Source organism: Chiloscyllium punctatum, chromosome 25, assembly GCF_047496795.1.
Source record: "Chiloscyllium punctatum isolate Juve2018m chromosome 25, sChiPun1.3, whole genome shotgun sequence".
In the NCBI taxonomy this organism is placed as follows: Eukaryota; Metazoa; Chordata; class Chondrichthyes; order Orectolobiformes; family Hemiscylliidae; genus Chiloscyllium; species Chiloscyllium punctatum.
This window is the reverse complement of record NC_092763.1, coordinates 86,922,837-86,946,303: the sequence shown is the minus strand read 5'-3', so window position 1 is coordinate 86,946,303 and position 23,467 is coordinate 86,922,837. Positions and strand designations below refer to the sequence as shown.

The following is a 23,467-nucleotide window of genomic DNA, read 5'->3' as shown; positions in this document are numbered from 1 at the left end:
CATTTATTTCTCCCTCTCCCTTTCTAACTCGCTCCATTTATTTCCCCCTCTCCCTCTCCCTCTCCATTTATTTCACCCTCTCCCTCTCTCAATTTATTTCTTCCTCTCCCTTTCTCACTCTCTCTATTTATTCCTCCCTCACCCTCACTCACACACTCCATTTGTTTCTTCCTCTCCCTCTCTCTCACACCATTTATTTCTCCCTCTCTGACTCTCTTCATTTAATTCTCCCTCTCTCTCCCTCACTCTCTCCATTTATTTCTCCATCTCCCTCACTCTCTCCATTTATTTCTCCCTCTCCCTTTCTCACTCTCTCCATTTATTTCTCCCTTTCCCTCTCTCACTCTCTCCATTTATTTCTCCCTCTCCCTCTCTCAATTTCTCCATTTATTTCTCCCTCTCCCTTTCTCATTCACTTCATTTATTTCTCCCTCTCCCTCTCTCAATCTCCCCATTTGTTTCTCCCTGTCTTACTCTCTCCATTTATTTCTCCCTCTCCCTCTCTCACTCTCTCCATTTATTTCTCCCTCTCCCACTCTCACTCTCTCCATTTATTTCTCCCTCTCCCTCTCCCACTCTCACTCTCTCCATTTATTTCTCCCTCACTCTCTCCATTTATTTCTCGATCTCCCTTTCTCACTCGCTCAAATGGTTTCACACTCTCCCTCTCTCACTCGCTCTATTTATTTCTCCCTCTCCCTCTCTCACTCTCTCCATTTATTTCTCCCTCACCCTCACTCACTCTCTCCATTTATTTCTGCCTCTCCCTCTCTCACTCTCTCCATTTATTTCTACCTCACACTCACTCTCTTAATTTACTTCTCCCTCTCTCTCTCTCACTCTCTCCATTTATTTCTCCCTCTCCCTCACTCTCTCCATTTATTTCTCCCTCTCGCTCTCTCACTCACACCATATATTTCTCCCTCTCCCACTCTCTCCATTTATTTTTCCCTCTCCGTCCTCACTCTCTCCTTTTATTTCTCTCTCGCTCACTCTCTCCTTTTATTTCTCCGTCTCCCTCCCTTAATCTCTCCATTTATTTCTCCCACTCCCTCCCTCAATCTCTCCATTTATTTCTCACTCTCTCCATTTATTTCTCCCTCTCCCTCTCTCACTCTCTCCATTTATTTCAGCCCCTCCCTCAATCACTCTCTCCATTTATTTGTCCCTCTCCCTCCCTCACTCTCTCCATTTTTCTCTCCCTCCCACACTCTCTGCATTTCTTTCTCCCTCTCCCTCTCTCACTCACTCCATTTATTTCTCCTTCTCTCACACTCTCCATTTATTTCTTCATCTCTCACTCTCTTCATTTAATTCTCCTTCCCTCTCCCTCACTCTCTCCATTTATTTCTCCATCTCCCTCATTCACTCTCTCCATTTATTTCTCCCTCACTCACTCTCTCCATTTATTTCTCCCTCCCTCACTCTCTCCATTTGTTTCTCCCTCTTCCTGTCTCACTCTCTCCATTTATTTCTCCCCCTCCCTCATTCACTCTCTCCATTTATTTCTCCCTCTCCCTCTCTATCTCTCTTCATTTATTTCTCCTTCTCCCTCCCTCAATTTATTTTTCTCTCTCCCTCCCTCACACTCTCCATTTATTTCTCCCTCTCCCTCTCTCACTCACACCATTTATTTCTCCCTCTCTCACTCTCTCCATTTATTTCTCCCTAACCCTCACTCACTCTCTCCATTTATTTCTCCCACTCCCTCCTTCACTCTCTCCATTTAGTTCTCCTACTCCCTCCCTCACTCACACCATTTATTTCTCCCTCTCTGACTCTCTTCATTTAATTCTCCCTCTCTCTCCCTCACTCTCTCCATTTATTTCTCCATCTCCCTCACTCTCTCCATTTATTTCCCCCTCTCCCTCCCTCACTCTCTCCATTTATTTCTCACTCTCTCCATTTATTTCTCCCTCTCCCTCTCTCACTCTCTCCATTTATTTCAGCCCCTCCCTCAATCACTCTCTCCATTTATTTGTCCCTCTCCCTCCCTCACTCTCTCCATTTTTCTCTCCCTCCCACACTCTCTGCATTTCTTTCTCCCTCTCCCTCTCTCACTCACTCCATTTATTTCTCCTTCTCTCACACTCTCCATTTATTTCTTCCTCTCTCACTCTCTTCATTTAATTCTCCTTCCCTCTCCCTCACTCTCTCCATTTATTTCTCCATCTCCCTCATTCACTCTCTCCATTTATTTCTCCCTCTCCCTCACTCACTCTCTCCATTTATTTCTCACTCCCTCACTCTCTCCATTTGTTTCTCCCTCTTCCTGTCTCACTCTCTCCATTTATTTCTCCCCCTCCCTCATTCACTCTCTCCATTTATTTCTCCCTCTCCCCATTTATTTCTCCCTCTCCCTCTCTATCTCTCTTCATTTATTTCTCCTTCTCCCTCCCTCAATTTATTTTTCTCTCTCCCTCCCTCACACTCTCCATTTATTTCTGCCTCTCCCTCTCTCACTCACACCATTTATTTCTCCCTCTCTCCATTTATTTCTCCCTCTCCCTCTCTCACTCTCTCCATTTATTTCTCCCTCTCCCTCTCAGACTCACTCCATTTATTTCTCCCTCACCCTCACTCACTCTCTCCATTTATTTCTCCCACTCCCTCCCTCACTCTCTCCATTTAGTTCTCCTACACCCTCCCTCACTCTCTCCATTTATTTCTCCCTCTCCCTCACTCACTCTCTCCATTTATTTCTTCCTCTCCCTCTCTCACTCTCTTTTTTTTGTCCCTCTACCTCTCTCACTCTCTCCATTTATTTCTCCCCCTCCCTCATTCACTCTTTCCATTTATTTCTCCCTCTCCCTTACTCACTCTCTCCATTTATATCTCCCTCTCCCTCTCTCACTCTCTTCATTTAATTCTCCTTCTCCCTCTCTCTCTCTCTATTTATTTCTCTCTCTCCCTCCCTCACACTCTCCATTTATTTCTCCCTCTCCCTCTCTCACTCACACCCGTTATTTCTCCCTCTCTCACACTCTCCATTTGTTTCTTCCTCTCCCTCTCTCACTCACACCATTTATTTCTCCCTCTCTGACTCTCTTCATTTAATTCTCCCTCTCTCTCCCTCACTCTCTCCATTTATTTCTCCATCTCCCTCACTCTCTCCATTTATTTCTCCCTCTCCCTTTCTAACTCGCTCCATTTATTTCTCCCTCTCCCTCTCTCAATTTCTCCATTTATTTCTCCCTCCCCCTTTCTCATTCACTTCATTTATTTCTCCCTCTCCCTCTCTCACTCTCCCCATTTATTTCTCCCTCTCCCTCTCTCCATTTGTTTCTCCCACTCCCTCCCTCACTCTCTCCATTTATGTCTCCCTCTCCCTCCGTCACTCTCTCCATGTATTTCTCCCTCTCCCTTTCTCACTCTCTCCATTTATTTCTCCCTCTCCCACTCTCAATTTCTCCATTTATTTCTCCCTCCCCCTTTCTCATTCACTTCATGTATTTCTCCCTCTCCCTCTCTTACTCTCCCCATTTATTTCTTCCTCTCCCTCTCTCCATTTGTTTCTCCCAATCCCTCCCTCACTCTCTCCATTTATGTCTCCCTCTCCCTCCGTAACTCTCTCCATTTATTTCTCCCTCTCCCTCTCTCCATTTATTTCTCCCTCTCCCTCTCTCACTCTCTCCATTTATTTTTGCCCCTCCCTCATTCACTCTCTCCATTCATTCCTCCCTGTCCCTCACTCACTCTCTCCATTCATTCCTCCCTGTCCCTCACTCACTCTCTCCATTTATTTCTCCCTCTCCCTTTCTCACTCTCTCCATTTATTTCTCCCTCTCCCTTTCTCACTCTCTCCATTTATTTCTCCCTCTCCCTTTCTCACTCTCTCCATTTATTTCCCCCTCTCCCTCTCCCTCTCCATTTATTTCACCCTCTCCCTCTCTCAATTTATTTCTTCCTCTCCCTTTCTCACTCTCTCCATTTATTCCTCCCTCACCCTCACTCACGCTCTCCATTTATTTCATCCTCTCCCTCTCTCACTCACACCATTTATTTCTCCCTCTCTGACTCTCTTCATTTAATTCTTCCTCTCTCTCCCTCACTCTCTCCATTTATTTCTCCATCTCCCTCACTCTCTCCATTTATTTCTCCCTCTCCCTCTCTCCATTTATTTCTCCCTCTCTCTCCCTCACTCTCTCCATTTATTTCTCCATCTCCCTCACTCTCTCCATTTATGTCTCCCTCTCCCTCTCTCACTCTCTCCATGTATTTCTCCCTCTCCCTCCCTCACTCTCTCCATTTTTCTCTCCCTCCCACACTCTCTGCATTTCTTTCTCCCTCTCCCTCTCTCACTCACTCCATTTATTTCTCCTTCTCTCACACTCTCCATTTATTTCTCCCTCTCCCTCTCTCACACCAGTTATTTCTCCCTCTCTCACACTCTCCATTTGTTTCTTCCTCTCCATCTCTCACTCACACCATTTATTTCTCCCTCTCTCACTCTCTCCATTAATTTCTCACTCTCTCCATTTATTTCTCACTCTCTCCATTTATTTGTCCCTCTCCCTCTCTCACTCTCTCCATTTTTCTCTCCCTCCCACACTCTCTGCATTTCTTTCTCCCTCTCCCTCTCTCACTCACCCCATTTATTTCTCCTTCTCTCACACTCTCCATTTATTTCTTCCTCTCTCACTCTCTTCATTTAATTCTCCTTCCCTCTCCCTCACTCTCTCCATTTATTTCTCCCTCTCCCTTACTCACTCTCTCCATTTATTTCTCCCTCTCCCTCTCTCACTCTCTTCATTTATATCTCCTTCTCCCTCTCTTAATTTATTTTTCTCTCTCCCTCCCTCACACTCTCCATTTATTTCTCCCTCTCCCTCTCTCACTCACACCATTTATTTCTCCCTCTCCGTTTCTCACTCTCTCCATTTATTTCTCCCTCTCCCTCTCTCACTCTCTCCATTTATTTCTCCCTCTCCCTCTCTCACTCTCTCCATTTATTTCTCCCTCTCCCTCACACCAATTATTTCTCCCTGCCTTACTCTCTCCATTTATTTCTCCCTCTCCCTCTCACACTCTCTCCATTTATTTCTCCCTCTCTGTCCCTCCATTTATTTCACCCGCTCCCTCCCTCACTCTCTCCATTTATTTCTCCCACTCCCTCCCTCATTCTCTCCATTTATGTCTTCCTCTCCATCCCTCACTCTCTCCATTTATTTCTCCCTCTCTCACTCTCTCCATTCTTTCTCCCTCTCCCTCACTCTCTCAATTTATGTCTGCCTCTTCCTCTCTCACTCTCTCCATTTATTTCTCCCTCTCCCTCCCTCACTCTCTCCATTTGTTTCTCCCTCTACCTCTCTCATTCTCCCCATTTATTTCTCCCCCTCCCTCATTCACTCTCTCCATTTATTTCTCCCTCTCCCTCTCTCACTCACACCATTTATTTCTCCCTCTCTCCATTTATTTCTCTCTCTCTCGCCCTAACTCTCTCCATATATTTCTCCCTCTCCCTCTCTCACTCTCTCCATTTATTTTTCCCTCTCCGTCCTCACTCTCTCCTTTGATTTCTCACTCTCTCCATTTATTTTTCCCTCTCCGTCCTCACTCTCTCCTTTTATTTCTCTCTCTCTCACTCTCTCCATTTATTTCTCCGTCTCCCTTCCTTAATCTCTCCATTTATTTCTCCTTTTCCCTCCCTCACTCTCTCCATTTATTTCTCACTCTCTCCATTTATTTCTCCCTCTCCCTCTCTCACTCTCTCCATTTATTTCAGCCCCTCCCTCAATCACTCTCTCCATTTATTTGTCCCTCTCCCTCCCTCACTCTCTCCATTTTTCTCTCCCTCCCACACTCTCTGCATTTCTTTCTCCCTCTCCCTCTCTCACTCACTCCATTTATTTCTCCTTCTCTCACACTCTCCATTTATTTCTTCATCTCTCACTCTCTTCATTTAATTCTCCTTCCCTCTCCCTCACTCTCTCCATTTATTTCTCCCCCTCCCTCGTTCACTCTCTCCATTTATTTCTCCCTCTCCCTTACTCACTCTCTCCATTTATTTCTCCCTCTCCCTCTCTAACTCTCTTCATTTATTTCTCCTTCTCCCTCTCTCACTCACACCATTTATTTCTCCCTCTCTCACTCTCTCCATTAATTTCTCCCACTCCCTCTCTCATTCTCTCCATTTATTTCTCCATCTCCCTCACTCACTCTCTCCATTTATTTCTCCCTCTCCGTTTCTCGCTCTCTCCATTTATTTCTACATCTCCCTCACTCACTCTTTCCATTTATTTCTCCCTCTCCGTTTCTCACTCTCTCCATTTATTTCTCCCTCTCCCTCTCTCACTCTCTCCATTTATTTCTCCCTCTCCCTCACACCATTTATTTCTCCCTGCCTTCCTCTCTCAATTTATTTCTCCCTCTCCCTCTCACACTCTCTCCATTTATTTCTCCCTCTCCCTCTCACACTCTATCCATTTATTTCTCCCTCTCTGTCCCTCCATTTATTTCACTCGCTCCCTCCCTCACTCTCTCCATTTATTTCTCCCACTCCCTCCCTCACTCTCTCCATTTATGTCTCCCTCTCCCTCCCTCACTCTCTCCATTTATTTCTCCCTCTCTCACTCTCTCCATTTATGACTGCCTCTTCCTCTCTCACTCTCTCCATTATTTCTCCCTCTCCCTCACTCTCTCCATTTATGTCTGCCTCTTCCTCTCTCACTCTCTCCATTTATTTCTCCCTCTCCCTCCCTCACTCTCTCCATTTATTTCTCCCTCTCCCTCTCTCACTCACTCCATTTATTTCTTCCTCTCTCACTCTCTTCATTTATTCTCCTTCCCTCTCCCTCACTCTCTCCATTTATTTCTCCATCGCCCTCATTCACTCTCTCCATTTATTTCTCCCTCTCCCTCACTCACGCTCTCCATTTATTTCTCCCTCTCCCTCACTCTCTCCATTTGTTTCTCCCTCTTCCTGTCTCACTCTCTCCATTTATTTCTCCCCCTCCCTCATTCACTCTCTCCATTTATTTCTCCCTCTCCCTTACTCACTCTCTCCATTTATTTCTCCCTCTCCCTCTCTCACTCTCTTCATTTATTTCTCCTTCTCCCTCTCTCAATTTATTTTTCTCTCTCCCTCCCTCACTCTCTCCATTAATTTCTCCCTCTCCCTCTCTCACTCACACCATTTATTTCTCCCTCTCTCACTCTCTCCATTTATTTCTCCCTCTCCCTCTCTCACTCTCTCCATTTATTTCTCCCTCACCCTCACTCACTCTCTCCATTTATTTCTCCCACTCCCTCCCTCACTCTCTCCATTTAGTTCTCCTACTCCCTCCCTCACTCTCTCCATTTATTTCTCCCTTTCCCTCTCTCACTCTCTCCATTTATTTCTCCCTCTCCCTCTCTCACTCTCTCCATTTGTTTCTCCCTCTCCCTCTCTCACTCTCTCCATTTATTTCTTCCTCTCCCTCTCTCACTCTCTTTTTTTTGTCCCTCTACCTCTCTCACTCTCTCCATTTATTTCTCCCCCTCCCTCATTCACTCTTTCCATTTATTTCTCCCTCTCCCTTACTCACTCTCTCCATTTATATCTCATTCTCCCTCTCTCACTCTCTTCATTTAATTCTCCTTCTCCCTCTCTCTCTCTCTATTTATTTCTCTCTCTCCCACCCTCACACTCTCCATTTATTTCTCCCTCTCCCTCTCTCACTCACACCCGTTATTTCTCCCTCTCTCACACTCTCCATTTGTTTCTTCCTCTCCCTCTCTCACTCACACCATTTATTTCTCCCTCTCTGACTCTCTTCATTTAATTCTCACTCTCTCTCCCTCACTCTCTCCATTTATTTCTCCCTCTCCCTTTCTAACTCGCTCCATTTATTTCTCCCACTCCCTCTCTCAATTTCTCCATTTATTTCTCCCTCCCCTTTCTCATTCACTTCATTTATTTCTCCCTCTCCCTCTCTCACTCTCCCCATTTATTTCTCCCTCTCCCTCTCTCCATTTGTTTCTACCACTCCCTCCCTCACTCTCTCCATTTATATCTCCCTCTCCTCTCCCTCTCCCTCTCTCACTCTCTCCATTTATTTCTCCCTCTCCCTCTCTCACTCTCTCCATTTATTTTTGCCCCTCCCTCATTCACTCTCTCCATTCATTCCTCCCTGTCCCTCACTCACTCTCTCCATTTATTTCTCCCTCTCCCTTTCTCACTCTCTCCATTTATTTCCCCCCTCTACCTCTCCCTCTCCATTTATTTCACCCTCTCCCTCTCTCAATTTATTTCTTCCTCTCCCTTTCTCACTCTCTCCATTTATTCCTCCCTCACCCTCACTCACTCTCTCCATTTATTTCTCCCTCTCCCTCTCTCACTCTCTCCATTTATTTCTCCCTCACCCTCACTCTCTTAATTTACTTCTCCCTCTCCCCTCTCGCTCCACTAATTTCTCCCTCTCCCTCACTCTCTCCATTTATTTCTCCCTCTCCCTGTCTCACTCACACCATTTATTTCTCCCTCTCTCACTCTCTCCATTTATTTCTCTCTCTCGCCCTAACTCTCTCCATATATTTCTCCCTCTCCCTCTCTCCATTTATTTCTCCCTCTCCCTCTCTAACTCTCTCCATTATTTTTGCCCCTCCCTCATTCACTCTCTCCATTCATTCCTCCCTGTCCCTCACTCACTCTCTCCATTTATTTCACCCTCTCCCTCTCTCAATTTATTTCTTCCTCTCCCTTTCTCACTCTCTCCATTTATTCCTCCCTCACCCTCACTCACACTCTCCATTTGTTTCTTCCTCTCCCTCTCTCAGTCACACCATTTATTTCTCCCTCTCTGACTCTCTTCATTTAATTCTCCCTCTCTCTCCCTCACTCTCCCCATTTATTTCTCCTCTCCCCTCTCTCCATTTGTTTCTACCACTCCCTCCCTCACTCTCTCCATTTATATCTCCCTCTCCCTCCGTCACTCTCTCCATTTATTTCTCACTCCCTCACTCTCCTCCATTTGTTTCTCCCCTCTTCCTGTCTCACTCTCTCCATTTATTTCTCCCCCTCCCTCATTCACTCTCTCCATTTATTTCTCCCTCTCCCCATTTATTTCTCCCTCTCCCTCTCTATCTCTCTTCATTTATTTCTCCTTCTCCCTCCCTCAATTTATTTTTCTCTCTCCCTCCCTCACACTCTCCATTTATTTCTGCCTCTCCCTCTCTCACTCTCTCCATTTATTTCTCCCTCTCCCTCTCTCACTCTCTCCATTTATTTTTGCCCCTCCCTCATTCACTCTCTCCATTCATTCCTCCCTGTCCCTCACTCAGTCTCTCCATTTATTTCTCCCTCTCCCTTTCTCACTCTCTCCATTTATTTCCCCCTCTACCTCTCCCTCTCCATTTATTTCACCCTCTCCCTCTCTCAATTATTTCTTCCTCTCCCTTTCTCACTCTCTCCATTTATTCCTCCCTCACCCTCACTCACTCTCTCCATTTATTTCTGCCTCTCCCTCTCTCACTCTCTCCATTTATTTCTCCCTCACCCTCACTCTCTTAATTTACTTCTCCCTCTCCCTCTCTCACTCTCTCCATTTATTTCTCCCTCTCCCTCACTCTCTCCATTTATTTCTCCCTCTCCCTGTCTCACTCACACCATTTATTTCTCCCTCTCTCACTCTCTCCATTTATTTCTCTCTCTCTCTCGCCCTAACTCTCTCCATATATTTCTCCCTCTCCCTCTCTCACTCTCTCACCATTATTTTTCCAGCTCCGTCCTCACTCTCTCCTTTTATTTCACTCTCTCTCACACTCTCTCCATTTAATTCTCCCTCTCCCTCCCTCACTCTCTCCATTTATTTCTCCCTCTCCCTCCCTCACTCTCTCCATTTATTTCTCACTCTCTCCATTTATTTCTCCCTCTCCCTCTCTCACTCTCTCCATTTATTTCAGCCCTCCCTCAATCACTCTCTCCATTTATTTGTCCTCTCCCTCCCTCACTCTCTCCATTTTTCTCTCCCTCCCACACTCTCTGCATTTCTTTCTCCCCTCTCCCTCTCTCACTCACTCCATTTATTTCTCCTTCTCTCACACTCTCCATTTATTTCTTCCTCTCTCACTCTCTTCATTTAATTCTCCTTCCCTCTCCCTCACTCTCCTCCATTTATTTCTCCATCTCCCTCATTCACTCTCTCCATTTATTTCTTCCCTCTCCCTCACTCACTCTCTCCATTTATTTCTCACTCCCTCACTCTCTCCATTTGTTTCTCCCTCTTCCTGTCTCACTCTCTCCATTTATTTCTCCCCCTCCCTCATTCACTCTCTCCATTTATTTCTCCCTCTCCCCATTTATTTCTCCCTCTCCCTCTCTATCTCTCTTCATTTATTTCTCCTTCTCCCTCCCTCAATTTATTTTTCTCTCTCCCTCCCTCACACTCTCCATTTATTTCTGCCTCTCCCTCTCTCACTCACACCATTTATTTCTCCCTCTCTCACTCTCCTCCATTTATTTCTCCTCTCCCTCTCTCACTCTCTCCATTTATTTCTCCCTCTCCCTCTCAGACTCACTCCATTTATTTCTCCCTCACCCTCACTCACTCTCTCCATTTATTTCTCCCACTCCCTCCCTCACTCTCTCCATTTAGTTCTCCTACTCCCTCCCTCACTCTCTCCATTTATTTCTCCCTTTCCCTCTCTCACTCTCTCCATTTATTTCTCCCTCTCCCTCTCGCACTCTCTCCATTTATTTCTCCCTCTCCCTTACTCACTCTCTCCATTTATTTCTTCCTCTCCCTCTCTCACTCTCTTTTTTTTGTCCCTCTACCTCTCTCACTCTCTCCATTTATTTCTCCCCCTCCCTCATTCACTCTTTCCATTTATTTCTCCCTCCCTTACTCACTCTCTCCATTTATATCTCCCTCTCCCTCTCTCACTCTCTTCATTTAATTCTCCTTCTCCCTCTCTCTCTCTCTATTTATTTCTCTCTCTCCCTCCCTCACACTCTCCATTTATTTCTCCCTCTCCCTCTCTCAATCACTCCCGTTATTCTTCTCCCTCTCTCACACTCTCCATTTGTTTCTTCCTCTCCCTCTCTCACTCACACCATTTATTTCTCCCTCTCTGACTCTCTTCATTTAATTCTCCCTCTCTCTCCCTCACTCTCTCCATTTATTTCTCCCATCTCCCTCACTCTCTCCATTTATTTCTCCCTCTCCCTTTCTAACTCGCTCCATTTATTTCTCCCTCTCCCTCTCTCAATTTCTCCATTTATTTCTCCCTCCCCCTTTCTCATTCACTTCATTTATTTCTCCCTCTCTCTCTCTCACTCTCCCCATTTATTTCTCCCTCTCCCTCTCTCCATTTGTTTCTCCCTCTCCCACTCCCTCCCTCACTCTCCATTTATGTCTCCCTCTCCCTCCGTCACTCTCTCCATGTATTTCTCCCTCTCCCTTTCTCACTCTCTCCATTTATTTCTCCTCCCTCTCCCACTCTCAATTTCTCCATTTATTTCTCCCTCCCCTTTCTCATTCACTTCATGTATTTCTCCCTCTCCCTCTCTTACTCTCCCCATTTATTTCTTCCTCTCCCTCTCTCCATTTGTTTCTCCCAATCCCTCCCTCACTCTCTCCATTTATGTCTCCCTCTCCCTCCGTAACTCTCTCCATTTATTCTCCCTCTCCCTCTCTCCATTTATTTCTCCCCTCTCCCCTCTCTCACTCTCTCCATTTATTTTTGCCCCTCCCTCATTCACTCTCTCCATTCATTCCTCCCTGTCCCTCACTCACTCTCTCCATTTATTTCTCCCTCTCCCTCACTCTCTCCATTTATTTCTCCCTCTCCCTTTCTAACTCGCTCCATTTATTTCTCCCACTCCCTCTCTCAATTTCTCCATTTATTTCTCCCACCCCTTTCTCATTCACTTCATTTATTTCTCCCTCTCCCTCTCTCACTCTCCCCCATTTATTTCTCCCTCTCCCTCTCTCCATTTGTTTTCTACCACTCCCTCCCTCACTCTCTCCATTTATATCTCCCTCTCCCTCCGTCACTCTCTCCATTTATTTCTCCCTCTCCCTCTCTCACTCTCTCCATTTATTTCTCCCTCTCCCTCTCTCCATTTATTTTTGCCCCTCCCTCATTCACTCTCTCCATTCATTCCTCCCTGTCCCTCACTCACTCTCTCCATTTATTTCTCCCTCTCCCTTTCTCACTCTCTCCATTTATTTCCCCCCTCTACCTCTCCCTCTCCATTTATTTCACCCTCTCCCTCTCTCAATTTATTTCTTCCTCTCCCTTTCTCACTCTCTCCATTTATTCCTCCCTCACCCTCACTCACTCTCTCCATTTATTTCTGCCTCTCCCTCTCTCACTCTCTCCATTTATTTCTCCCTCACCCTCACTCTCTTAATTTACTTCTCCCTCTCCCTCTCTCTCCACTAATTTCTCCCTCTCCCTCACTCTCATCCATTTATTTCTCCCTCTCCCTGTCTCACTCACACCATTTATTTCTCCCTCTCTCACTCTCTCCATTTATTTCTCTCTCTCGCCCTAACTCTCTCCATATATTTCTCCCTCTCCCTCTCTCCATTTATTTCTCCCTCTCTCACTCTCTCCATTTATTTTTGCCCCTCCCTCATTCACTCTCTCCATTCATTCCTCCCTGTCCCTCACTCACTCTCTCCATTTATTTCTCCCTCTCCCTTTCTCACTCTCTCCATTTATTTCCCCCTCTCCCTCTCCCTCTCCATTTATTTCACCCTCTCCCTCTCTCAATTTATTTCTTCCTCTCCCTTTCTCACTCTCTCCATTTATTCCTCCCTCACCCTCACTCACACTCTCCATTTGTTTCTTCCTCTCCCTCTCTCAGTCACACCATTTATTTCTCCCTCTCTGACTCTCTTCATTTAATTCTCCCTCTCTCTCCCTCACTCTCCCCCTCACTCTCCCCATTTATTTCTCCCTCTCCCTCTCTCCATTTGTTTCTACCACTCCCTCCCTCACTCTCTCCATTTATATCTCCCTCTCCCTCCGTCACTCTCTCCATTTATTTCTCCCTCTCCCTCTCTCACTCTCTCCATTTATTTCTCCCTCTCCCTCTCTCACTCTCTCCATTTATTTTTGCCCCTCCCTCATTCACTCTCTCCATTCATTCCTCCCTGTCCCTCACTCAGTCTCTCCATTTATTTCTCTCCCTCTCCCTTTCTCACTCTCTCCATTTATTTCCCCCTCTACCTCTCCCTCTCCATTTATTTCACCCTCTCCCTCTCTCAATTTATTTCTTCCTCTCCCTTTCTCACTCTCTCCATTTATTCCTCCCTCACCCTCACTCACTCTCTCCATTTATTTCTGCCTCTCCCTCTCTCACTCTCTCCATTTATTTCTCCCTCACCCTCACTCTCTTAATTTACTTCTCCCTCTCCCTCTCTCACTCTCTCCATTTATTTCTCCCTCTCCCTCACTCTCTCCATTTATTTCTCCCTCTCCCTGTCTCACTCACACCATTTATTTCTCCCTCTCTCACTCTCTCCATTTATTTCTCTCTCTCTCGCCCTAACTCTCTCCATATATTTCTCCCTCTCCCTCTCTCACTCTCTCCATTTATTTTTCCAGCTCCGTCCTCACTCTCTCCTTTTATTTCACTCTCTCTCACTCTCTCCATTTAATTCTCCCTCTCCCTCCCTCACTCTCTCCATTTATTTCTCCCTCTCCCTCCCTCACTCTCTCCATTTATTTCTCACTCTCTCCATTTATTTCTCCCTCTCCCCATTTATTTCAGCCCCTCCCTCAATCACTCTCTCCATTTATTTGTCCCTCTCCCTCCCTCACTCTCTCCATTTTTCTCTCCCTCCCACACTCTCTGCATTTCTTTCTCCCTCTCCCTCTCTCACTCACTCCATTTATTTCTCCTTCTCTCACACTCTCCATTTATTTCTTCCTCTCTCACTCTCTTCATTTAATTCTCCTTCCCTCTCCCTCACTCTCTCCATTTATTTCTCCATCTCCCTCATTCACTCTCTCCATTTATTTCTCCCTCTCCCTCACTCACTCTCTCCATTTATTTCTCACTCCCTCACTCTCTCCATTTGTTTCTCCCTCTTCCTGTCTCACTCTCTCCATTTATTTCTCCCCCTCCCTCATTCACTCTCTCCATTTATTTCTCCCTCTCCCCATTTATTTCTCCCTCTCCCTCTCTATCTCTCTTCATTTATTTCTCCTTCTCCCTCCCTCAATTTATTTTTCTCTCTCCCTCCCTCACACTCTCCATTTATTTCTGCCTCTCCCTCTCTCACTCACACCATTTATTTCTCCCTCTCTCACTCTCTCCATTTATTTCTCCCTCTCCCTCTCTCACTCTCTCCATTTATTTCTCCCTCTCCCTCTCAGACTCACTCCATTTATTTCTCCCTCACCCTCACTCACTCTCTCCATTTATTTCTCCCCACTCCCTCCCTCACTCTCTCCATTTAGTTCTCCTACTCCCTCCCTCACTCTCTCCATTTATTTCTCCCTTTCCCTCTCTCACTCTCTCCATTTATTTCTCCCTCTCCCTCTCGCACTCTCTCCATTTATTTCTCCCTCTCCCTTACTCACTCTCTCCATTTATTTCTTCCTCTCCCTCTCTCACTCTCTTTTTTTTGTCCCTCTACCTCTCTCACTCTCTCCATTTATTTCTCCCCCTCCCTCATTCACTCTTTCCATTTATTTCTCCCTCTCCCTTACTCACTCTCTCCATTTATATCTCCCTCTCCCTCTCTCACTCTCTTCATTTAATTCTCCTTCTCCCTCTCTCTCTCTCTATTTATTTCTCTCTCTCCCTCCCTCACACTCTCCATTTATTTCTCCCTCTCCCTCTCTCAATCACTCCCGTTATTTCTCCCTCTCTCACACTCTCCATTTGTTTCTTCCTCTCCCTCTCTCACTCACACCATTTATTTCTCCCTCTCTGACTCTCTTCATTTAATTCTCCCTCTCTCTCCCTCACTCTCTCCATTTATTTCTCCATCTCCCTCACTCTCTCCATTTATTTCTCCCTCTCCCTTTCTAACTCGCTCCATTTATTTCTCCCTCTCCCTCTCTCAATTTCTCCATTTATTTCTCCCTCCCCCTTTCTCATTCACTTCATTTATTTCTCCCTCTCTCTCTCTCACTCTCCCCATTTATTTCTCCCTCTCCCTCTCTCCATTTGTTTCTCCACTCCCTCCCTCACTCTCTCCATTTATGTCTCCCTCTCCCTCCGTCACTCTCTCCATGTATTTCTTCCCTCTCCCTTTCTCACTCTCTCCATTTATTTCTCCCTCTCCCACTCTCAATTTCTCCATTTATTTCTCCCTCCCCTTTCTCATTCACTTCATGTATTTCTCCCTCTCCCTCTCTTACTCTCCCCATTTATTTCTTCCTCTCCCTCTCTCCATTTGTTTCTCCCAATCCCTCCCTCACTCTCTCCATTTATGTCTCCCTCTCCCTCCGTAACTCTCTCCATTTATTTCTCCCTCTCCCTCTCTCCATTTATTTCTCCCTCTCCCTCTCTCACTCTCTCCATTTATTTTTGCCCCTCCCTCATTCACTCTCTCCATTCATTCCTCCCTGTCCCTCACTCACTCTCTCCATTTATTTCTCCCTCTCCCTCACTCTCTCCATTTATTTCTCCCTCTCCCTTTCTAACTCGCTCCATTTATTTCTCCCACTCCCTCTCTCAATTTCTCCATTTATTTCTCCCACCCCTTTCTCATTCACTTCATTTATTTCTCCCTCTCCCTCTCTCACTCTCCCCATTTATTTCTCCCTCTCCCTCTCTCCATTTGTTTCTACCACTCCCTCCCTCACTCTCTCCATTTATATCTCCCTCTCCCTCCGTCACTCTCTCCATTTATTTCTCCCTCTCCCCTCTCTCACTCTCTCCATTTATTTCTCCCTCTCCCTCTCTCCATTTATTTTTGCCCCTCCCTCATTCACTCTCTCCATTCATTCCTCCCTGTCCCTCACTCACTCTCTCCATTTATTTCTCCCTCTCCCTTTCTCACTCTCTCCATTTATTTCCCCCTCTACCTCTCCCTCTCCATTTATTTCACCCTCTCCCTCTCTCAATTTATTTCTTCCTCTCCCTTTCTCACTCTCTCCATTTATTCCTCCCTCACCCTCACTCACTCTCTCCATTTATTTCTGCCTCTCCCTCTCTCACTCTCTCCATTTATTTCTCCCTCACCCTCACTCTCTTAATTTACTTCTCCCTCTCCCTCTCTCTCCACTAATTTCTCCCTCTCCCTCACTCTCTCCATTTATTTCTCCCTCTCCCTGTCTCACTCACACCATTTATTTCTCCCTCTCTCACTCTCTCCATTTATTTCTCTCTCTCGCCCTAACTCTCTCCATATATTTCTCCCTCTCCCTCTCTCCATTTATTTCTCCCTCTCTCACTCTCTCCATTTATTTTTGCCCCTCCCTCATTCACTCTCTCCATTCATTCCTCCCTGTCCCTCACTCACTCTCTCCATTTATTTCTCCCTCTCCCTTCTCACTCTCTCCATTTATTTCCCCCTCTCCCTCTCCCTCTCCATTTATTTCACCCTCTCCCTCTCTCAATTTATTTCTTCCTCTCCCTTTCTCACTCTCTCCATTTATTCCTCCCTCACCCTCACTCACACTCTCCATTTGTTTTCTTCCTCTCCCTCTCTCAGTCACACCATTTATTTCTCCCTCTCTGACTCTCTTCATTTAATTCTCCCTCTCTCTCCCTCACTCTCCCCATTTATTTCTCCCTCTCCCTCTCTCCATTTGTTTCTACCACTCCCTCCCTCACTCTCTCCATTTATATCTCCCTCTCCCTCCGTCACTCTCTCCATTTATTTCTCCCTCTCCCTCTCTCACTCTCTCCATTTATTTCTCCCTCTCCCTCTCTCACTCTCTCCATTTATTTTTGCCCCTCCCTCATTCACTCTCTCCATTCATTCCTCCCTGTCCCTCACTCAGTCTCTCCATTTATTTCTCCCTCTCCCTTTCTCACTCTCTCCATTTATTTCCCCCTCTACCTCTCCCTCTCCATTTATTTCACCCTCTCCCTCTCTCAATTTATTTCTTCCTCTCCCTTTCTCACTCTCTCCATTTATTTCTCCCTCACCCTCACTCTCTTAATTTACTTCTCCCTCTCCCTCTCTCACTCTCTCCATTTATTTCTCCCTCTCCCTCACTCTCTCCATTTATTTCTCCCTCTCCCTGTCTCACTCACACCATTTATTTCTCCCTCTCTCACTCTCTCCATTTATTTCTCTCTCTCTCGCCCTAACTCTCTCCATATATTTCTCCCTCTCCCTCTCTCACTCTCTCCATTTATTTTTCCAGCTCCGTCCTCACTCTCTCCTTTTATTTCACTCTCTCTCACTCTCTCCATTTATTTCTCCCTCTCCCTCCCTCACTCTCTCCATTTATTTCTCCCTCTCCCTCCCTCACTCTCTCCATTTATTTCTCACTCTCTCCATTTATTTCTCCCTCTCCCTCTCTCACTCTCTCCATTTATTTCAGCCCCTCCCTCAATCACTCTCTCCATTTATTTGTCCCTCTCCCTCCCTCACTCTCTCCATTTTTCTCTCCCTCCCACACTCTCTGCATTTCTTTCTCCCTCTCCCTCTCTCACTCACTCCATTTATTTCTCCTTCTCTCACACTCTCCATTTATTTCTTCCTCTCTCACTCTCTTCATTTAATTCTCCTTCCCTCTCCCTCACTCTCTCCATTTATTTCTCCATCTCCCTCATTCACTCTCTCCATTTATTTCTCCCTCTCCCTCACTCACTCTCTCCATTTTTTTCTCACTCCCTCACTCTCTCCATTTGTTTCTCCCTCTTCCTGTCTCACTCTCTCCATTTATTTCTCCCCCCTCCCTCATTCACTCTCTCCATTTATTTCTCCCTCTCCCCATTATTTCTCCCTCTCCCTCTCTATCTCTCTTCATTTATTTCTCCTTCTCCCTCCCTCAATTTATTTTTCTCTCTCCCTCCCTCACACTCTCCATTTATTTCTGCCTCTCCCTCTCTCACTCACACCATTTATTTCTCCCTCTCTCCATTTATTTCTCCCTCTCCCTCTCTCACTCTCTCCATTTATTTCTCCCTCTCCCTCTCAGACTCACTCCATTTATTTCTCCCTCACCCTCACTCACTCTCTCCATTTATTTCTCCCACTCCCTCCCTCACTCTCTCCATTTAGTTCTCCTACACCCTCCCTCACTCTCTCCATTTATTTCTCCCTCTCCCTCACTCACTCTCTCCATTTATTTCTTCCTCTCCCTCTCTCACTCTCTTTTTTTTGTCCCTCTACCTCTCTCACTCTCTCCATTTATTTCTCCCCCTCCCTCATTCACTCTTTCCATTTATTTCTCCCTCTCCCTTACTCACTCTCTCCATTTATATCTCCCTCTCCCTCTCTCACTCTCTTCATTTAATTCTCCTTCTCCCTCTCTCTCTCTCTATTTATTTCTCTCTCTCCCTCCCTCACACTCTCCATTTATTTCTCCCTCTCCCTCTCTCACTCACACCCGTTATTTCTCCCTCTCTCACACTCTCCATTTGTTTCTTCCTCTCCCTCTCTCACTCACACCATTTATTTCTCCCTCTCTGACTCTCTTCATTTAATTCTCCCTCTCTCTCCCTCACTCTCTCCATTTATTTCTCCATCTCCCTCACTCTCTCCATTTATTTCTCCCTCTCCCTTTCTAACTCGCTCCATTTATTTCTCCCTCTCCCTCTCTCAATTTCTCCATTTATTTCTCCCTCCCCCTTTCTCATTCACTTCATTTATTTCTCCCTCTCCCTCTCTCACTCTCCCCATTTATTTCTCCCTCTCCCTCTCTCCATTTGTTTCTCCCACTCCCTCCCTCACTCTCTCCATTTATGTCTCCCTCTCCCTCCGTCACTCTCTCCATGTATTTCTCCCTCTCCCTTTCTCACTCTCTCCATTTATTTCTCCCTCTCCCACTCTCAATTTCTCCATTTATTTCTCCCTCCCCCTTTCTCATTCACTTCATGTATTTCTCCCTCTCCCTCTCTTACTCTCCCCATTTATTTCTTCCTCTCCCTCTCTCCATTTGTTTCTCCCAATCCCTCCCTCACTCTCTCCATTTATGTCTCCCTCTCCCTCCGTAACTCTCTCCATTTATTTCTCCCTCTCCCTCTCTCCATTTATTTCTCCCTCTCCCTCTCTCACTCTCTCCATTTATTTTTGCCCCTCCCTCATTCACTCTCTCCATTCATTCCTCCCTGTCCCTCACTCACTCTCTCCATTCATTCCTCCCTGTCCCTCACTCACTCTCTCCATTTATTTCTCCCTCTCCCTTTCTCACTCTCTCCATTTATTTCTCCCTCTCCCTTTCTCACTCTCTCCATTTATTTCTCCCTCTCCCTTTCTCACTCTCTCCATTTATTTCCCCCTCTCCCTCTCCCTCTCCATTTATTTCACCCTCTCCCTCTCTCAATTTATTTCTTCCTCTCCCTTTCTCACTCTCTCCATTTATTCCTCCCTCACCCTCACTCACGCTCTCCATTTATTTCATCCTCTCCCTCTCTCACTCACACCATTTATTTCTCCCTCTCTGACTCTCTTCATTTAATTCTTCCTCTCTCTCCCTCACTCTCTCCATTTATTTCTCCATCTCCCTCACTCTCTCCATTTATTTCTCCCTCTCCCTCTCTCCATTTATTTCTCCCTCTCTCTCCCTCACTCTCTCCATTTATTTCTCCATCTCCCTCACTCTCTCCATTTATGTCTCCCTCTCCCTCTCTCACTCTCTCCATGTATTTCTCCCTCTCCCTCCCTCACTCTCTCCATTTTTCTCTCCCTCCCACACTCTCTGCATTTCTTTCTCCCTCTCCCTCTCTCACTCACTCCATTTATTTCTCCTTCTCTCACACTCTCCATTTATTTCTCCCTCTCCCTCTCTCACACCAGTTATTTCTCCCTCTCTCACACTCTCCATTTGTTTCTTCCTCTCCATCTCTCACTCACACCATTTATTTCTCCCTCTCTCACTCTCTCCATTAATTTCTCACTCTCTCCATTTATTTCTCACTCTCTCCATTTATTTGTCCCTCTCCCTCTCTCACTCTCTCCATTTTTCTCTCCCTCCCACACTCTCTGCATTTCTTTTTCCCTCTCCCTCTCTCACTCACTCCATTTATTTCTCCTTCTCTCACACTCTCCATTTATTTCTCCCTCTCCCTCTCTCACACCAGTTATTTCTCCCTCTCTCACACTCTCCATTTGTTTCTTCCTCTCCATCTCTCACTCACACCATTTATTTCTCCCTCTCTCACTCTCTCCATTAATTTCTCACTCTCTCCATTTATTTCTCACTCTCTCCATTTATTTGTCCCTCTCCCTCTCTCACTCTCTCCATTTTTCTCTCCCTCCCACACTCTCTGCATTTCTTTCTCCCTCTCCCTCTCTCACTCACCCCATTTATTTCTCCTTCTCTCACACTCTCCATTTATTTCTTCCTCTCTCACTCTCTCCATTTATTTCTCCCTCTCCCTTTCTCACTCTCTCCATTTATTTCTCCCTGTCCCTTTCTCACTCTCTCCATTTATTTCTCCCTCTCCCTTTCTCACTCTCTCCATTTATTTCCCCCTCTCCCTCTCCCTCTCCATTTATTTCACCCTCTCCCTCTCTCAATTTATTTCTTCCTCTCCCTTTCTCACTCTCTCCATTTATTCCTCCCTCACCCTCACTCACGCTCTCCATTTATTTCATCCTCTCCCTCTCTCACTCACACCATTTATTTCTCCCTCTCTGACTCTCTTCATTTAATTCTTCCTCTCTCTCCCTCACTCTCTCCATTTATTTCTCCATCTCCCTCACTCTCTCCATTTATTTCTCCCCTCTCCCTCTCTCCATTTATTTCTCCCTCTCTCTCCCTCACTCTCTCCATTTATTTCTCCATCTCCCTCACTCTCTCCATTTATGTCTCCCTCTCCCTCTCTCACTCTCTCCATGTATTTCTCCCTCTCCCTCCCTCACTCTCTCCATTTTTCTCTCCCTCCCACACTCTCTGCATTTCTTTCTCCCTCTCCCTCTCTCACTCACTCCATTTATTTCTCCTTCTCTCACACTCTCCATTTATTTCTCCCTCTCCCTCTCTCACACCAGTTATTTTCTCCCTCTCTCACACTCTCCATTTGTTTTCTTCCTCTCCATCTCTCACTCACACCATTTATTTCTCCCTCTCTCACTCTCTCCATTAATTCTCACTCTCTCCATTTATTTCTCACTCTCTCCATTTATTTGTCCCTCTCCCTCTCTCACTCTCTCCATTTTTCTCTCCCTCCCACACTCTCTGCATTTCTTTCTCCCTCTCCCTCTCTCACTCACCCCATTTATTTCTCCTTCTCTCACACTCTCCATTTATTTCTTCCTCTCTCACTCTCTTCATTTAATTCTCCTTCCCTCTCCCTCACTCTCTCCATTTATTTCTCCCTCTCCCTTACTCACTCTCTCCATTTATTTCTCCCTCTCCCTCTCTCACTCTCTTCATTTATATCTCCTTCTCCCTCTCTTAATTTATTTTTCTCTCTCCCTCCCTCACACTCTCCATTTATTTCTCCCTCTCCCTCTCTCACTCACACCATTTATTTCTCCCTCTCCGTTTCTCACTCTCTCCATTTATTTCTCCCTCTCCCTCTCTCACTCTCTCCATTTATTTCTCCCTCTCCCTCTCTCACTCTCTCCATTTATTTCTCCCTCTCCCTCACACCAATTATTTCTCCCTGCCTTACTCTCTCCATTTATTTCTCCCTCTCCCTCTCACACTCTCTCCATTTATTTCTCCCTCTCTGTCCCTCCATTTATTTCACCCGCTCCCTCCCTCACTCTCTCCATTTATTTCTCCCACTCCCTCCCTCATTCTCTCCATTTATGTCTTCCTCTCCATCCCTCACTCTCTCCATTTATTTCTCCCTCTCTCACTCTCTCCATTCTTTCTCCCTCTCCCTCACTCTCTCAATTTATGTCTGCCTCTTCCTCTCTCACTCTCTCCATTTATTTCTCCCTCTCCCTCCCTCACTCTCTCCATTTGTTTCTCCCTCTACCTCTCTCATTCTCCCCATTTATTTCTCCCCCTCCCTCATTCACTCTCTCCATTTATTTCTCCCTCTCCCTCTCTCACTCACACCATTTATTTCTCCCTCTCTCCATTTATTTCTCTCTCTCTCGCCCTAACTCTCTCCATATATTTCTCCCCTCTCCCTCTCTCACTCTCTCCATTTATTTTTCCCTCTCCGTCCTCACTCTCTCCTTTGATTTCTCACTCTCTCCATTTATTTTTCCCTCTCCGTCCTCACTCTCTCCTTTTATTTCTCTCTCTCTCACTCTCTCCATTTATTTCCTCCGTCTCCCTTCCTTAATCTCTCCATTTATTTCTCCTTTTCCCTCCCTCACTCTCTCCATTTATTTCTCACTCTCTCCATTTATTTCTCCCTCTCCCTCTCTCACTCTCTCCATTTATTTCAGCCCCTCCCTCAATCACTCTCTCCATTTATTTGTCCCTCTCCCTCCCTCACTCTCTCCATTTTTCTCTCCCTCCCACACTCTCTGCATTTCTTTCTCCCTCTCCCTCTCTCACTCACTCCATTTATTTCTCCTTCTCTCACACTCTCCATTTATTTCTTCATCTCTCACTCTCTTCATTTAATTCTCCTTCCCTCTCCCTCACTCTCTCCATTTATTTCTCCCTCTCCCTCACTCACTCTCTCCATTTATTTCTCCCTCCCTCACTCTCTCCATTTGTTTCTCCCTCTTCCTGTCTCACTCTCTCCATTTATTTCTCCCCCTCCCTCATTCACTCTCTCCATTTATTTCTCCCTCTCCCTTACTCACTCTCTCCATTTATTTCTCCCTCTCCCTCTCTCACTCTCTTCATTTATATCTCCTTCTCCCTCTCTTAATTTTTCTCTCTCCCTCCCTCACACTCTCCATTTATTTCTCCCTCTCCCTCTCTCACTCACACCATTTATTTCTCCCTCTCCGTTTCTCACTCTCTCCATTTATTTCTCCCTCTCCCTCTCTCACTCTCTCCATTTATTTCTCCCTCTCCCTCTCTCACTCTCTCCATTTATTTCTCCCTCTCCCTCACACCAATTATTTCTCCCTCCCTCACTCTCTCCATTTATTTCTCCCTCTCCCTCTCACACTCTCTCCATTTATTTCTCCCTCTCTGTCCCTCCATTTATTTCACCCGCTCCCTCCCTCACTCTCTCCATTTATTTCTCCCACTCCCTCCCTCATTCTCTCCATTTATGTCTTCCTCTCCCTCCCTCACTCTCTCCATTTATTTCTCCCTCTCTCACTCTCTCCATTCTTTCTCCCTCTCCCTCACTCTCTCAATTTATGTCTGCCTCTTCCTCTCTCACTCTCTCCATTTATTTCTCCCTCTCCCTCCCTCACTCTCTCCATTTATTTTTCCCTCTCCCTCTCTCACTCACTCCATTATTTCTCCTTCTCTCACACTCCACTTATTTCTTCCTCTCTCACTCTCTCCATTTATTTCTCCCTCTCCCTCC

General features: G+C 45.7%; 1 protein-coding gene across 1 annotated transcript in view; it reads left to right on the top strand.

The window, feature by feature from the left end:
- fhl1a (four and a half LIM domains 1a) overlaps positions 1 to 23,467 on the top strand; it is a 300,533-nt gene that overhangs the window by 254,846 nt on the left and 22,220 nt on the right.